The sequence below is a fragment of the Anastrepha ludens genome, chromosome 3 (assembly GCF_028408465.1).
Source record: "Anastrepha ludens isolate Willacy chromosome 3, idAnaLude1.1, whole genome shotgun sequence".
Classification (NCBI taxonomy): domain Eukaryota; kingdom Metazoa; phylum Arthropoda; class Insecta; order Diptera; family Tephritidae; genus Anastrepha; species Anastrepha ludens.
Genome location: NC_071499.1, coordinates 20732517 through 20750076, shown reverse-complemented (window position 1 = coordinate 20750076; position 17560 = coordinate 20732517). Strand labels below are relative to the sequence as shown.

The 17560-nt window shown below is 40.9% G+C and overlaps 1 protein-coding gene and 1 pseudogene across 1 annotated transcript in view; one reads left to right on the top strand and one right to left on the bottom strand.

The window, feature by feature from the left end:
* LOC128856590 (pre-mRNA-splicing factor CWC25 homolog) overlaps window positions 1-2138 on the bottom strand; it is a 64818-nt pseudogene extending 62680 nt beyond the window's left edge.
* The window catches only part of LOC128857118 (ras-related protein Rap-2b), a 143060-nt gene that overhangs the window by 28471 nt on the left and 97029 nt on the right, over window positions 1-17560 (top strand). The gene's annotated exons all lie outside the window — the stretch shown is intronic.

Sequence of the window (17560 nt, the reverse complement as noted above, 5' to 3'; positions counted from 1 at the left end):
TAACAACAATAATAAAAATATTATGTTTTCATTTAAGTAGAACACACAGTGTGCAGGAAAATCGCAGTCATTAAAAATGTTAAAATAGCTGCTCGTAAAAATACGATAACTTTCCTCAAGTCCAATCGCATAAAACTTGCTTGTCTTCGTAAAGGTAATGAAAATAGCAGCTGCTCTAATCAAATATTTATAGATTTAAGATTTTGCAAAGCAAATGACCAACACTTTTTTATTACAGTTGAGCACTAATGGCTAGCAATTTGCAGAGCTGTAAAGATCTTCGCAGCCAAATATGCAAAGGTAAATAAATATGAGCTGGAAAATGAAGCGTCTCTGCAGTGCTGCGCTAGGTGCGTAAATGCAAATTTATTGCACAAGATTACAAAAGTACCGCTATTTATCTTCCAGAACAAACATTTGCAAACATAATTCAAATTAATATAAAACAATTGATTGCGAATGCTGAAAGAAATCCGAGTTTCCCTTCACTTAAGCACTTTTGCTCGTCTATCAGGTAAAAGGGCTGATTGTGCGACAAAAGCAAGCAGAGATTTATTATCAATAACAGTTTCACAAAAAAATTAAATTATTTATTTTTATAGCAAAACATAATTTTAAAGGTACATGGGTACATGAGTTATACTTTGGATTTCAAGGTTATTATTTATAAAGGGTGGATCATTGTACTAGGTGTATCTTTCCAAGCAGGCCAGATTGGAAGTGTATGCACGGACATACAGGTGCCTCTGTTTTGACCGATAGATCCGAAAAGGAATCTGTAGGTGAAGCCAGGATTTTCTCTAGATCAGTGAATGTTTCTGCCTCCTTTAAACTACCGAAAAATAGTAGGGGAAAGTGGGGCACTTATGACACCTTTTTTGCGAAGCCATATTTCTCCCATATTGTTTGAGAAAAACGTAGATTTTAAAAATTAATCGTAACTATTAGAAATTAATCTTAATATTTAACTGGCCAAGGAGGTACAAAAAACAGTGTAAATACCTTATTCGGCCTCTTTTTAAAAAATAGCCAATTTGTCAAATGTGCCCCGCCGGAGGGGTACCTTTGACATTTAAGGGGGCACATTTGACCATCGTGTTTTTACTTTATTCTATACTTACAATAACGTAAAAAACAAGACAAACAATAAAAATAAAATAAATACCATATCAGGAGTTCGGTTTTGGGCCGAATTGCTTTGTGGGCTTTCTTGCACGTTTATTATATTTTGTCTGTTTTCTACGTTTTCGCTGACATTAATAACTGGGCGAGATTCTTCTTCCGGCAAGTCTCCCAACGTAAACATGTCGTCACTAAAACTTTGTGAGTTAAAGGGATAAAGGGACGTTAATTTTGCCTCAACATAAATAATTATTTGTTTTCCGATGTTTGAAACAGTAAAATCGTTGAAGCTCTTTTGGAAAGGTGTTTAAATGGTCCGAATATGGACACATCTAAGGGGTGCAAACGGTGCGAGGTATGAGGTGGAAATGATAGCATCACAATCCCATTATGTCTGCAAAAGTTAATGCTTTCGATACTACAATGAGATGATTGGTTATCTAGTAAAACGAGAATGGGCTTCTCTTTTGAACAATTAGTGCTACATTTTATATGCTTCACTACTTCGATAAATAGTTCTGAAGTCATCCAGCCAGATTTTGAGTTCAGAGCCAATGAACCTGGGAAGGATCCATATGTGAATCTTTCGTTGAAGCGTATACGAGGAATCACATACACCGGGGGCAAATGGTTTCCACTGGCACATACAATCCCAACCATAGTGACTAGGCTTCCACGCTCTGCTGAGGGGGCTTGAGACACTGTTCGCTGACCTTTTCGAGCAAGAATCTTTTTAAAAAAACAGAAAACCGATATATATATAATAAATTTTCTAGGTAGGTATCATACTATGTGTCTTGTCTCAGATGAGCTGAAATATTTACCTTAGGAGGTTCTAAGACCGTAGTTACTGCAGTTTCATCTAAATTATATATGTAGTCAGCAAGCTGATCTTCGAGTTTCTTTGTGAAGAGTAGACGCGATGAATATTTAATATTGTACAATAATTCATCGTCCGAATGACTATTACTAGAGTCCACCATAAGTTTAAGTGGACCTTGACTTTTTATCCGCATTATTAATGTCGTTCTTTTGATGCCGTATTTTTTTGCTGCCGAAGTTTGTGTCTAATCTCTATTTTTTACATCATTCATGGCTTTTTTAATATTTTCTTCATTTATTTCTTTTCCAGATGACTTTTTCTTATAGTTCGTACCATTACTGTACAAAATTCATATAAAATATAATTAAGCCAAATTACTTACAGTTACCAAACATATTAATATAATTATAACATGGGGCACATTTCACATTCGTCAAAAGTACCCCACACTCAAAAGCCAAATGTGCCCAAATGACTTTATCCACATTCATTGTTTTGATTATTTTGTTCTTAAAAACTTATTGTTACTTACCGATTTTTTCTCAAAATTGAAATCCCGAAGCACCAGTTAATAACTTTAGCCTTTGGAAAACAATTGCTTTTATTTAAAGAAATGCTTACGTAGCGCTACATAAAAATTACATCACCCAATCCAAAATCACTAAAACACGTGTTGCTCCGCTAAGAATTTAAGGAGAACTTCCAAACTACAAATAACCACGTGTTATTATATTAGGCTGCGTACAGTTCTGTATTTGCGGAGTATTTGAATCATTTTGACACCGAAAATGTTAAAGTCAATGCTGCCCATAGTCACAGGTACCCCACTTTACCCTAGTGTTTTTCAAGCAGAGGTCTTCGTGATCCCGCAGGCATGCAAAATGCTTAAGTATCGCTGTAGACAGGGAGACATTAATATCTTCTCCAATAATCAAGCTGCGATTAAGGCCCTGTCGCCGCCGTGTAGCAGTTCTCTTCGGGTCCACTCCTATAAGGAGGAGTTCAAACGTATCGAATTTGGAGAAAATATTTCTCTTATCTATGTTCCGGAACTTAGGAACATAGAGGGAAATGAAATTGCCGATGAGCTCGCCAGGAAAGGGTCAACAAAACCGCCTTCAGTTGTTCCCATCTCAGAAGACACCGCTGTCCTTCATCGCTGTTAAAGGAAAACTACACAATTGTTTCCCAAAAAATCGCAAGACAGATGGAGTGCCATATTGACGTGTGCAATCTCAAAAACAGTGTTAGGGATTCAATTTCTAAATTCGTAACGGTGTTCACCGGTCACTGGGTGGTCGGAACTCTAGCATAAGTGAGCGGAACTCATGAGGAGAAGCTTGGACGTGTGACGATCTGGCAGAGAAAGAGACTGTTGAAGACTTTCTTGGCAAATGTCCGGGTCGGGCGGCTAAACACTTAAAGCTCCTTATTGTGTCCTTCGAGGATAGTCTCAAGCAGTTCTTCATCCTAGATTCCATTTCTCTCCTCCACTACATCAACTGTACTGTAGGTAGTTTTCCTTCCTTTAAGTTTTTGAAAATTTTCATTATAGATTAAAACGGCGCTCCAATGCTACTTGTAGTATACCCGTGGTACTCTTACCATCTAAGCCACGGGCGTTACATCCTCCTCCTATTTGTGGTGCGCGTCTTGATGTTGTTCCACAAAAGGATGGACCTACAGCTTCAAACCGACTCCGAATGGCAGATATTTTTTATGATGAGCTTTTTCATGGCAGAAATACACTCGGAGGCTTACCATTGCCTACCGAGAGGTGACCGCTGCTAGAAAAATATTTTTCTTCATTTTGGTCTTTCACCGGGATTCGAACCTACGTTCTCTCTGAATTCCGAATGGTAGTCACGCACCAACGCATTCGGCTACGGTAGCCGTGCACCTCCTTCTCATTCTCTGCTTAAGATTTCCGTGGAATATTTGAACTCTCTATTGCCTTTCTTAACGACTTTCATCATTCCTCTTTGAGGAAATTGCCCATTTAAGTAAGAGTTAGAGTGTTAAATCGTATTACAATAAAATTGTTCATAATTCGTAACATTTTTTAAAGCTGTTGGACTGCGTAAGACCTTGCGAAAGCCAGCTACTTAAACTACTTATGGAGAAAGTTTCTGAATGGCTCCATTAACCGAAGGGTTTTTGAACTCATTAAAAAATGCTAAAGGTATTCAATTAGATTAGATTTATGGTCGGTTAGACAAGTCCAAGAACTCAGTCTGGAAGATCATTGTACTATACCCGGATAGATTACAGTAGAAGTAATAGAGAGACAGGATAGAAAAAAATGCAGGTAGTACGACGGCAAAATAAGTTAGAGGTCACGCTTCCGTAAATTTTTTGGATTAATTCATGAATCGTAAGAGATCCGAAAGACGACGATTATGAACTTTATCCATACTCCGTACATCGCAACCCAACAGTCTAAGTCTGATTCTAGAAAACGCCGGACTTCTGCAGAGAAAATCCTCGGTAATGGCCTCATTCTCAAGACAGGATGGACATAGTGGGTGACCAATGATTCTCATGCTAACCACAAACACTGTGCCCTGTGATTACACCCACCAGTACTCTGAGGTTCTTTCCGCTAAGTTTTAAGAGATAGATCGCTAATTTCCTGTTTTGTTCTTTCACAAAGCTTTTGACTACTCTGCAGGAACCCAACTCAGATGAACTCATTCTATTGATAGATCTCACGAAGACATCAATCCATAGTTGAATTGATGCAGTATTGACACCCAGAAAGGGTTCAAGGCCTTGTGGTATGCTTGCGGAGCCTTCGGTTTGGCAGCCAACTCGTTCCCTTTACCACAATGTCCGCGTACGCAAATAAAACCAACTTTGTTGTGTTTTGCAACACTGTTCAGTTTTGTCTTACATTCACGGACTAACTTCGCAGAGCAGCGTGGGTTGGCAAGGGCTTTCAGTGCAGCTTGACTGTCACTATAAACTCCAATGCTGCTACACCGCCACTTTTTCTCAATTCGCCAGTGCGCTACAGTCAAGATGGCATAGACTTACGTTGAGAAAACCGAGCCATCTTTCCTGTAACATAGAAGTACTTCGTCTAAGTACCATCCAGATCCGCTACCGTCACTGGCTATGGCTCCGTCGGTGTAAAAAATATGCTGAAATCCCGTTCAGAGATTCTCTGTACTTAACGAAAGCTTAAGTTATTACTGATTTAATAAGGAAAAAGACGAAGAATATGGAAAATTATATGAAAGTCCCAGTCATAAGGGTAGTGCGACTGGCTCAATTGACGCTTTTAAAGTCAAATTTCTTTACACTAAATCCGGCAATTCTGCTTGCCTATGTAGCCATTGAGCAAAAGAGAAGCCGTATCGTTAAATGCAAAGCATCCTCATAACAGGCTATTGTAAGTTTCACGTATCAAGGTTAGGTAAGGTTAGCCAGCTTGCTTGTTTAAGACAAGACACTCGGTAGCCCTAACGGTCATTGTGATAAGTGCGCTTGATTTCCATCCCCTAACTAAGTGGTTTAAACTACCGAGATCTTTTTAAGAAGGTAACTGACGGCCGCCGTAGCCGAATGGGTTGGTGCGTGATTACCATTCGGAATTCACAGAGAGGTCGTTAGTTCGAATCTCGGTGAAAGCAAAAGTAATAAAAACATTTTTCTAATAGCGGTCGCCCCTCGGCAGGCAATGGCAAACTTCCGAGTGTATTTCTGCCATGAAAAAGCTCCTCATAAAAATATCTGCCGTTCGGAGTCGGCTTGAAACTGTAGGTCCCTCCATTTGTGGAACAACATCAAGACGCACACCACAAATCGGAGGAGGAGTTCGGCCAAACACCTAACAGAAGTGTACGCGCCAATTATTTATTTTTATTTTTTTTTTAACTGATTCCTCTAGCGAAACATTTTGCAAATTTCCCAAGGCTTTAAAGAAATAATCACCAAGATATTTGGCACGGCTGCTTTAAAGTGTAGGGCATTCACAGAAAAGGTGTTGTACCGACTCAATTTCTTCTGCATCTCTACAACTCCTACAGAAGTCATTGTGAGGTACACACATTCCACTGGCTGGGGTGCCAATAGTGTGGTAACCCATTAGAACGCATGTGGGGACGTTAGGGTTGATCTGTTGCATCCAAGCAGAAATTTTGTCCTTTTAAAATTCAATTTTGGGCAGAGCGTTTTGGACATCCGGCAGTTAGTAGTCAGAGATCAGCCTTCTATTGGTTTCCACGATAACGCTCAAGTCATCCACAGTGAATAATTTGTTTAGAGGAATGCGTATGTCCTCTACCACTCGCTGAAGCTCAAGCTCAGTGCCTTCCTTGGGCTTTCCGCTCTTTCATTTCCCTCTACTGCAGAGTGGGCATGAACCAAGAAAGTGCGGTGTTGTGTTGTTCCATTCTACTGGCTGGGGTGCCAATATGTAGTGTCGTAACCCATTATAACACCATTGAGGACGTTAGTGGTTGATCTATTGAATCCAAGCAGACATTTTGTTCTTTCAAAATTCAGTTTGGCCAGAGCGTTTTCGAGATCCAGCAGTTGGTAGTCAGAGATCAATCTTGTATTCGTTTCCACGATAACGCTCAAGTCAATCGCAGTGTACAGTTTGTTTAGAGGAATGCGTATATCCTCTAACACTCGCTAAAGGTCCATCTCAGAGTCTTTCCTTGGACACTCAACCGCTTTCTCATTTCCCACCACTCCAGAGTGGCCGAGAGCCCAACAAAGTGTAGAGTCGTGTTGCTGGATACGCGAAAACGACCTTCTGGATTCTTTGGCTTCTCTTGAATTGATGCGCGTTGAGGTTCACGTACCAGTTGTTGAAATAATTACCGATTTTCGAAATAAATTTTCATGGCATTGCTTTCGCGTCGATCTTTTCATCGTCACCCAACAGTTTGAATGTCGCCCGAAGCGGCTTTACAATGTTGCAAAAACATGCCGTAATAGGATTTCAGAAGCTGTGTTTATGGAAGATTTAAATAAATTTGAAACGTACCCCCAGTTATGATGGGTAGTGTTTGATCTGAATATGGCAAAACAATAAATGGCTGAGAGATACCCGAAGGGTAAAAATATCCACTTTGCATGAAATGGCGCGCATGTATGTGTGTGCGTGTGTATTAGTGAGTGCGAGTGTCAATTGTACTTCTTAAAGGCGAATGCCATATGTGAATTCTCGAAATATGTAAATAAATATGTATACTGAAGAGCAAAACTGTAACAAAATGTAATACTTTCTATTTCAACACATTTTTTTTAGACATGTTTTAACAAATCAAATATTTTTTTTGGCTATTTTTCTTATAGACTCGCCCTTCTTCAGCAAATCAATTATTTGGCGTTGTACTTCCCGATTTAACATTTTGTCTTATTCACGGTCACGTTTATAATAATTAAAAATCCACCAAATATATAATTACGAGAAAAATAACGGAAAATTTGAAAATTAAGAGTGAGTGCAAAACTGTAACATTTGTCTTTATAATAATTAAAAATCCACCAAATATATAATTACGAGAAAAATAACGGAAAATTTGAAAATTAAGAGTGAGTGCAAAACTGTAACATTTGCCTTTATTTGCATTATTGCTTGCAACTAGTGTTGTTGTTGTTGCATTGACACCAAACCGGTTTGAGAGAGAGAGTACATACATGCCAATAAAGTTATGCAAAAAAAATATTTGATTTGTTAAAACATGTCTAAAAAAAATGTGTTGAAATAGAAAGTATTACATTTTGCTACAGTTTTGCTCTTCAGTGTATGTATGTGTATGTGTATAGGTGCAAATGTATAAATAGGATGGAAGTGCGAGGTTTTTGGCCGCAGGTGTTAATTCGAATGTTATTTTCCTTTATGTACTTTTATACTTGAGCATGTGTGTGTCTATTTGTGCGTGCATGTGTAAGTGCATATTATTTATGCTGATGCGCAATTTTATTAATTCAAATGTATTTGTGCGCTTCAGTGCGTATTGTTATTGGCTCACATTAGCATTTTCGTCACATTGAAACGGTTAGCCTCAGGCGACAGCAAAGCTCTACTTGTGGGAAAGAATAAAAAAAGTGAATTGAATGTTTATATTGGATTTGAGAAATGAACAAAAAAATGCGTATGCGCAAGAAATGAAAACAAATAATGCCAAATAAAAACAAACAAAAACAATTTTGATTAAAATTTGTGGAATGCTTCCAAAATCCCCCTATAAATATCAACGCGATTTTCATAACAATATTTTAAAAATTTAATGTGTGAATAAATATTTTCGCTTTCGTATTAATATTTTATTATTTTCTTTTAGTGTTGCTTTTTTTATTATTTTATTTTATATTATTTATTATGGTTTTTTGGGTAATTGCGTGATGACCTATTTTATGTTCGTAGTTGCAGCATTTTTAGTATCAAAACGATGGGTCATTTGCTGCTTTCTTTCTAGAAATGCTACAAAACACACTGCTGAATATTTTTAATAACTTTTTTGTATCCATTTAGCAGAGAAATCCTTCTGATCAAGTTTGAAATGCCACTTCATTCAGTTAAAACCACTTGCCGTTCGGTGTAGACTTAACGATCGGCGCCGCCTTTATTTGTAGAACAACATCAAGACACACGCCAAAAATAGGAAGAGGGGGTCGGCCAAACATATAACAGTAGTGTCCGTGCAAATTATTCATTTATTTATACAGTGAAGTCCAAAATAAACAAGACTGAGCTAAAATAGAAACGTTAGGAGCTTTGTTCAGATAACTTCGAGCTTATTTATTCAAAACAGTCCCCTCTGGCCTCGATACACTTATTCGCGCGATCTAAAAGCTTTTCGAAAAAGTTTTTCGGGTCATTGACCGGAATGCCCTTCAGAATGTCGGTACCAATCTTTTGGATGGCCTCTACGGACGCAAAACATTTTCCTTTCGTGGCCAAATGCAATTTTGCGAATAGGTAGAAGTCACAAGGAGCCACATAAGGAGAATACAGGGAGTGATTAATGGTTGAAATGCGATTCATAGCCAAAAAATCAGTCACAAGAGTGGATCGATGAGATGGTGCCTTGTCATGCAATAAGCGCCAGCTTCCTTCTTCGCGGTATTCAGGGCGAATTCGACGAAGGCGATGCAGCAAACGGTTCAGAGCGCCAAGATAGACGAAAATTGTATTGACAGATGGGCCAAACTGTCAATTGGTCATTTGGCTACAAATATAGTAGACCCGGACCTTGGGCTGAATAGAATTTCTCCTTTATGGATGCCGTTCTGGGCCCTCCCAAAGTAATGCAGAAAGTACTTCCGGGACAGGTGTCTCTCCAAAAACAAAGGAGGGATTGTTTTAGTAGCCACACCACTCGACGCAGTAGACGACGGTCGGTGAAACTGCGAAGGTATTTTGAACCCTTCCATGTGACTTAAAAACTGATAACCTTGCCCAAGGATAAACTGGGAATGCTCATGGGCATTCTCACAAGCAACTGCAGACTGCGTAGTCATTCGGACAAAATTCGGATATGATCCACTTATTTTTGTCTTTACCAACCAATCCACCAGGAGGCTCCAATGCTCGCCACAAATCCTGCGAAGGTCCTCTTTGTCGGTGTTGAAACGCCGGCACCGGAGTAGCTCATGCCTTGCATTCTCTGCTTCGTCAGCGCAGACCGGACGAAGGAGATCGTTTTTCAAATTAAAAAGGTGTACATACTCTCTAAAGCATCCGTGACGACTCAACAGTTACGTCACGTAGAACAACCATTTTTCGGAAAGGTTTGATGGTTCGCTGTCTCTCTTCTTCTTTAATAACATCAAGCGTTACTTCTCGCGCTCTTTGACTGAGAGATCTATAGGGATTTACCTCGAGCTGGCTGCTATGGCATCATCTGAAACAGTGCGAAGGGAACTGGGTCTGGATGAGGTGCTGTGCTGAGTGAGGGCACAAAAGGACATGGGGTTGAAGTGCAAACCTCGAAGTAGACTAATCTAATCTAACACTTGAAAACAGTGGGTGAAAAAACCAACACACATTTTTTTTTTTAAATAATCTTTGGAGATGAATATCTGCTACGACTTTCCTGGTAACCCTGTATATGTATACACGGTCGTATATGTAGACGCATTGAACTACATTTAAACCAAGATTTATGCCTCTATAATGCGATATGCACGAAAAAGTTTGCCACTAAAGTATGGCCTCAAGCGTACACAGCTCTTTTTTGAGAAGGCAATGAGGGCATGGGAATGTGACAACGGCCACCAACAATAAATTGGCTTTGGAGGTGTGGAATGTTAGTCATGGTTAGCCCGAAGGTGAATAATTAAGTGGAGCAATTGTCATTTATTGCGATAGCAACCAAAAGACAACTACACACGCGCACACATACACACGCACGTACATGTAAAAATAGATAAAACGCAAATTTACCCACATAAGCGGATTTATGTATAATTTACGCACACATACACAAACGCACGAACGAACATCGATTTACACAGCCGACACACCAATTTCCGATGAATGGCTCTTGAGCTAACAGCAGAGCACAGCGCAAAATAGCAAGCAGCGTAAAAAGCTGATAAGCCCAAAGAGTAAAAAAAAAAACAAAAAAACGAGAAAGAAGAACAAATAAAGCAAAAAAAGGGAAACAAACAAAAACAAAAAAATGAGAAAACAAAAGTAAAAGTAAAAATAAATGAAATGAAAAATAGCCAGGCAAAAGCAGTTTGCGGGCCGACCCACACTGATAGGCATAAAATAAGTGAAGAATGGCAGGAAAATTTGCCGGGCAATTTACGCTGCGCTTATCAGTAGCACTCAGTGGCACCGACCAATGCGGCAGCCAACATGCGTGCTGCACAAGTCCAGTAGGCCGGAAGCTGAGGCCCTGTGGACGCACGAACAGCTGACGAACAAACAACCCCACAAACACAAGATGAAGTCCACAAACAAACACATGCCTATGTGTGTATGTGTGTGTTTAAATATAGCAAGAAAGCACACACTCACACACATAGCCCCAAGCGCTGGATATGTCGACTCTATGCCTGGCAAAGTACTCATTTAGTGGGTGTTTAATTTATTGTATGCATAGAACTTCTTTTTCTTCGCAAATAAAATATGGTAACTTATGGGAATAGTCAATATTTTTGCTGTATTTTTTTGCAAAATTTACGGTATTTATGGCAGTGCTTACGAAATGTGACAGTCATAAAGCTACCTCGACTGCTTTTATGAAGACCATTCGGACGGCTCAATGCACTTTTCTTCACCTTACGGCGCATCGAGTGTTGGTAACCGGTTCAGCAGCATAGACTAGGCTTGCTGCATCTGCGCAGAAAATACTTTGAAAAGATGTCAAGCCCGTAACCTAAAAGGAAGGGAAATCGGCAGTCCCACTCCTTGAAATGATTAAGTACTGCAAATGACTTGCAAGGATATGCACGGTCGCGATATCCTCCTGGTCACATGTTGATCAGAGGCATTCGAGGGCACTTCTAAGCACTAAAAAATGTGGTGATGGGGTCTTATTCACTGGACGCTGCCCGCAAAACTGATTCGGCTTAGCAAAATGGCATTCAGCAACACTTCCAGCTCCGTCAAGGTAGTGAAAGCTGATAAGGTGAACCTTTTAATACCCAGTAAGGTTTCAGACAAGGCTATCCACTATCTTGCGACCTCTCCAACTTCCTGATGCAAGGGGTAATGCGGAGAGCCTATGCATATGGTGATGACATTGACATAATAGGGCACTGGAAGAGAGTTGTTAACGCAGCATTTTCCGCTATCGAAAGAGAGTCCACTAAAGTGAAACTGGCAAGACGAAGTATATACGGCCCACTAGAAAAGATGCACGGCGTTTTGGATTCAGCATTTCAGACGCCAACTACACTTTTGAAATTGTCACGACGAATCACGCTTCCTAATAGATGTTACTATGGTCTCAGTAAACAAATGTGTAGCAGAAACTTTTCTCGCTCGACGAAACTAACACTCTACAAGACGCTCATCTTAGCCGTACTACTCTATGGCGCTGAAGTATGGGCTGCGTAGCAAACTGATGCAGCTACTCTTGAAATATACGAGAGAAACGTACTTGGGAAAATCTTCGATCCTCTTCGTGTTGCCGCTAACTACTACCGCCGAATCGGCTGAATGAGCTCTACGATGGTGTGGGCCTAGTTAAGCACGTCAATATTCAGCTTTTGCGCTGGCTGGGTCACGTCGAGCGTACAGATGCAGAAGCTCCCAGAAAGAAGGTGTTCAGATGGTAAATTAGAGAACAACGACATAGAAAAAGGTCATGACTCTGATGGAAGTGCCAAGTCGAAGGAACTCTCTTATCGCTTTGGGCAACAAATTGGAGAAGACGGGCAGCGAGACTTGTTGCAGTCCACCTTAATCCGATAACGTGTTATGATCCTTAATCAGACCATATAAGTTAGTAAGTTAGCCTATCGATAAAGGTTAGGTTACGATGGTGGCCACTGTGCATGAGGATGTATTGTGTGCACACTTGAGCCTGTTGGTTCATTCTGATAGCACTAGTTTGGACTCGAATTCACGCTCTAGTTCCCAGTGTGGTAAAACCACCTAATATCTCTAATAAACTATTAAATATACAACGAAGTAAGAGTTTACACAGCAAAGAATCGTTCTAGAAAGAACGAAATAGTGGCAGAAGAAGTGTTCAACGTTTTCTAGCTCCTTCTCGTTTCTCCAGCAGCGACAGAAGTCATTAAAGTGAAGCCACTAACGTTTCCCATACGTTTCTCTTTAGCAGTGACTGCACTAATGATCTGGTCTGGATTAATGAGGGGTTTAGTTATGAGTTCCTTCTTCTAGATCACACCTGCTTAGCTAGCTCAGTAAATTTTTGGCCTGCGTATTGCACACCGATCTGATCTCGGACTTGCTTAAGGCAAATTTGTTTTGCATCACATGTCTGCAGGTTATTGAGGTGGAATTATGTCAGCATATATAATATTCTGCAGCGGCTATGCTTTTGAGAGATGGAGATTCTACCACAACTAGACCTGAAGACGAGATATCAGGCTTAGGAATTTGCCATGTGCGAAGTATTCTTATTCATCCACTGATTTTTCATTCTGTTACCAATTGTAACCAGTCAAATATCTTCCATCTTCCTCTTTCTCATCATATCATTCAACTAATACTAATGTTCTAACCTAACCTTACCTATGTAACGACTTTACGCACTCTGGAACTTTACATCGTCTCGCTCGAACCATCTAGGTTAGGTTAGGTTGTAATGGTTGCCCAGAGGGTAGGGCCCACTTGGACGAAATAGTTTGGTTCGTCCTTTGTGATACCATTGAAGGACAAAGAGGGGGGAGGAAGGGAAGGGATGGGGAGTGGTGAGTGTTTGTGGACTACGAACGGTGACTAGTCCGCGGTTGTGTTAACCTCATTATGCTGCTGATGTAGTTCATCAGATTTTTGTTATCAACACCTGCTATATCAGCAGGCGCAGAAAAGAAGTGGGAACCAAGATGCTTGAATGTTAGTCCCGCGAAGGCTGGGCAGCTTAGGAGCAGGTGCTGAGATGATTCCACCTCATCCTCCATACAGCTGACGCAAAAAGGACTCGAAGTAATTCCGAGTCTCACGGCATGTGTACCTCGCGGACAGTGCCCCGTGGCCAGAAGGACTTCGCGACCCTACACGTTCGTGTACTTGCCCAGCGTTCGCTGAGTTGGTGCATAACCCATCCTTCCAGGAGTAGAGCGCAGGTTGTCAAGGGGATCCCGATCCTCTCCTTTCGCGGACACATTGCCTCACAGGTCCCCTGTCTGGCCAGCTCGTCGGCTTCGCAGTTTCCTGCAATGTCACTGTGACCAGGTACCCAAATTATCTTTATGTCGAAGAATTCTGATGCAATCGAGAGTGAGACCAGGCATTCCCTGACCAGCTTCGAATGACCATAATAGAGCCTAGAGCCCTAATGGCCGCTTGGCTATCGGAGTAAATATTTACCTTCTTAGCAGTTATTACGCAAGTAAGTAGCCAGTCAGCTGCTTCTTTAATTGCGGCCACCTCTGCTTGGAACACACTACAGTGATCCGGTAGCCTGAATTTGAGTTTGATGGGAAGCTCTTTGCAGAATACTCCTCGAACCATCTAGCACTTAGGCGAATGGCATTGAAAAGGAAAAATAAAAAAATTGTTAGCCTGCTACTTTCAGCGCTCACAGTGAAGAGTAACGTGTGGGATATATCCAGTTTTGAAGAAGTATAACACAACGATGCCACATTTCCGCCACCCACTCTCCTCCACTTCTCTGAAATTTCGTCCCTTTTTTATGTCGCAATTTTTACCCAAAGAGGGACTTCTCACTGAAAATAACCTAAGCCAACCATCAGATCATGAACATTCCAAGGCGAAGGTTATTTGGTTAAAGTGGTTCGAGACTCTCGAACAGCGGTTTAACCAGTGTTAACATTCTGTCCTTCCATAGGGCAAGGCATTCACAGAGGAAATGGAAGATTGTTTCCGTTTTCTCCGGTTGTTTAAAACTGTGAAAGTACGTGTTGTGAGGGATGCCTATTTTGGGCTGCTTATTCTCCGATGACCAAAAGCCAGTTATGATTGGCGATAGTCTCCACGCGTCTTTTCGTTTAATGTTTATCATTGTCGACGATTGCTTGAGGTTGTAGGTAGGCCATAACGTTCTATGATAATAATTTTGCATTTCGTCTGGTTTTTTCCATCTACAATCCACGATTCGGAGGAGTCATTCTTCGCTGAGTCTCTTGGTGGACGTTGTTGTTAGTGTCAATGCTGGTTCCTTGGTAGGAGAATTCCTTAAAAACGCCGAACTCGTAATTATCTATCGCCCAATATGCGTAGACTTTTTGACTGTTGACACAAGGTGATTTGTCTTGCCTTCTTTTACTGCTTCTCTTGAGTCTTCTCTCGAGTTTAGGGTAATGTGAATATCTGGTAGATGGTAGATTTAGTAGGACTGAACTCACACTGATAAGGCTCAATCAGTTTGTTGACGAGGGGTTTCAGCCTTCCACAAAGTAGTCTACATAGGACCTTGCATGCGATACTAAGGAGGCTTATCCCACGGTACTTGGCGCAGTTCATATGGTCCCATTTCTTGTGGATTGGACAGAGAACGCCAGTAGGTGGGCGTGCTTTCATCCGACCATATTTTGGCTAGGCGTATTTGCTTGCTTTTCATTAACTCATCAGATCCGACAGTGAAGGACTCTGCCGGCAGGCCATCTGCACCAGCAACTTTGTTGTTCTTAAGCTGAGCAAGAGCTCTCAAGACCTCGTCATTGTCGGGAGGTGGAACATCGACGCTGTCATCAGAAACTGCACTATTCCGACCAACTTCTCCATTGGTGGGAGTGTTCACATAATCACCATTTAGAAGTTTTGAGAATTGACTCTTCCATATCATCAGCATGCTGTGGACGTCCGTTACCATGAGAGGAATATTAGTCATAATATAGTAAAAGAGAGATTAACCGATCCGTATAACGGCATATGAGCTGATCAGATGGACTCCACTGTAAGAAGAAAGTAATCTCTAAATCTGGCTTACAGAGCGTACTTTTTTGATTGAAGAAATGTACATGATTTACGCGGTTCCTAAGTGGAACATAGGGCCTCAAAACATTGTAAATCTTTGTTGGATAGCTTTTCAGAGTATACCAAAGAGAAATGTCAGAATTATGTATATTTAAGCAAGTTGCATTTAATTTTTATTTACCTGCTAGAAATTTGATTCACTGCCTACCAAATAACTACATCCCCCAAATGGTTTATGACTTTAAATTCAATACGTGCAGTCGTTTGATTAAACTCTTTCACCAAAAACCGACTCTCTACGATCTTTACTATTGTCATGCTACGAGTTTCATTAAATTCGGAAAGGGATAGTTGTCGTCACACACTGGTGTGCGCTAATAAGTCCTGCGAGAAAGCTCACGCAAATAACATAACAAAGTCGAAACTCTGCTAACCCTCTCGCTCTTCTCTCTATGCTTGGTTCACCCACTCTCCCTAAGCCAATCAATACGATTAATTGGACAGCTTGTTTAATTACTATGCATTTCTAACTTTCTACCCACCTAACTAAAACGCCCCTTATATATTTCACAAAGTATTAATGTACCCCGCAGTTAATTGAACTATCTCCTTTTTGGGACAACGCCAGTCAACATCCGGAACTCCAAAGAAAAGATATTCGCGTAGGTTTTGTAATTCACTTAAGCGTGAATTTAATTTAAATTTCCTGACAATTGCATTGAAATTAATGGTCATAGTGAATTACCTACAGAACCTGCCCGATTAACTGTTGAGTTTTAAGTTGTCGTCATGTTCCTGTAACAGCTATTAATGTAACGTAGGTCAGCATTTCTAAAACATTTTTAACTAATAGTGCTGGAGCGGCAGAGCTGAGTAACCTGGTGTTTTTATGGGTTTTTCCGGAGCTGCCTTATCTAAACCCAGTTCCCATATTAAGCTTAAGATAGAGCTGAGCTAAACTGAGTGTATCTGCTTTTCTTCCGACGGCAAATAGCCGCGATGTCTCAAACTTCTCTCAACCTGCATTCAAGAGGAAGGTGTTTTGACGTATTTTTGGGACTGGTCACAGAAGTACCAAAAGTCAGTGGACCATATCCCAATCCTGTGCGGATGACTGCACAGTCTACAATGGCTTGTAAGAATGCCCGTGAGCAGTTTATTTAGTTTAGTTTCTCAGTTAATCCATCAGGAGAGTTATGAGTTTTTTCAACCTCTTTTGGTTGTACCCCGTCCAGTAAGGACTAAGGTCTAACGTAGTCACATAGTTTGGTGTCAGCCAACCTCGCTTAGCCCTCGCTCTTCACTCTTAGGCCTCTCCTTGATGGTGTGCTATCCCAAAGCAAGGAAGGGTTCGGGTCTTATTAATGACAAGGCCGCAGCCTCTCTTGCGAATGCATCCGCTACTTCCTTCCCAGTTATACCACTGAGTTCTGGGACCCAAATTAGTAGGATGCGATTGTGTATACCTAACAGATTCAGTTGATCGATACACTCAAGGACCAGTGAGCTCTTATTCTCACAGGATGACAAATAATTCAGTTCCGCTTGACTGTCGCTCAGAATGGTAACTCACTCGTTCTGGAAGCTCCTATGGAAGTTCATCTCTGCACATAGATAGATAGCACAGATCTCCGCTTGGAAGATACTTGGAAAATTACCCATCGGCACCGAACGCGTGGTTCTGGGGTCATATATTCCCGCGCCTACGCCTTCCGGTGTCTTCAAGCCATCTGTGTACCAGTGCAGCATACACTCCTGGTGTTTACCTTTTCAAATGCACGAGTACTCCAGTTTACCTTGTCGTCCAGTTCCATTCTGGTCTTCTTTTTGAATTACATGACTTTAGCGATATCATCTCTGGGTAGCTGGACAAGTGGGGGCTCCATATTCTCAGACTATATCACTTTTCCTTTATCGAAGCTTTCCCCAGTAATAAATATAACACGGTAGGCTTGGTTGATTGCTGAATAACTATTATATATGAAGTGGTGTCAGTTCGAGCATCACCTCCCTCGCAGCTGTGGTGCAGATCCGCATCGCTCTGTTATGCAATGTAAAATAAAAAGACA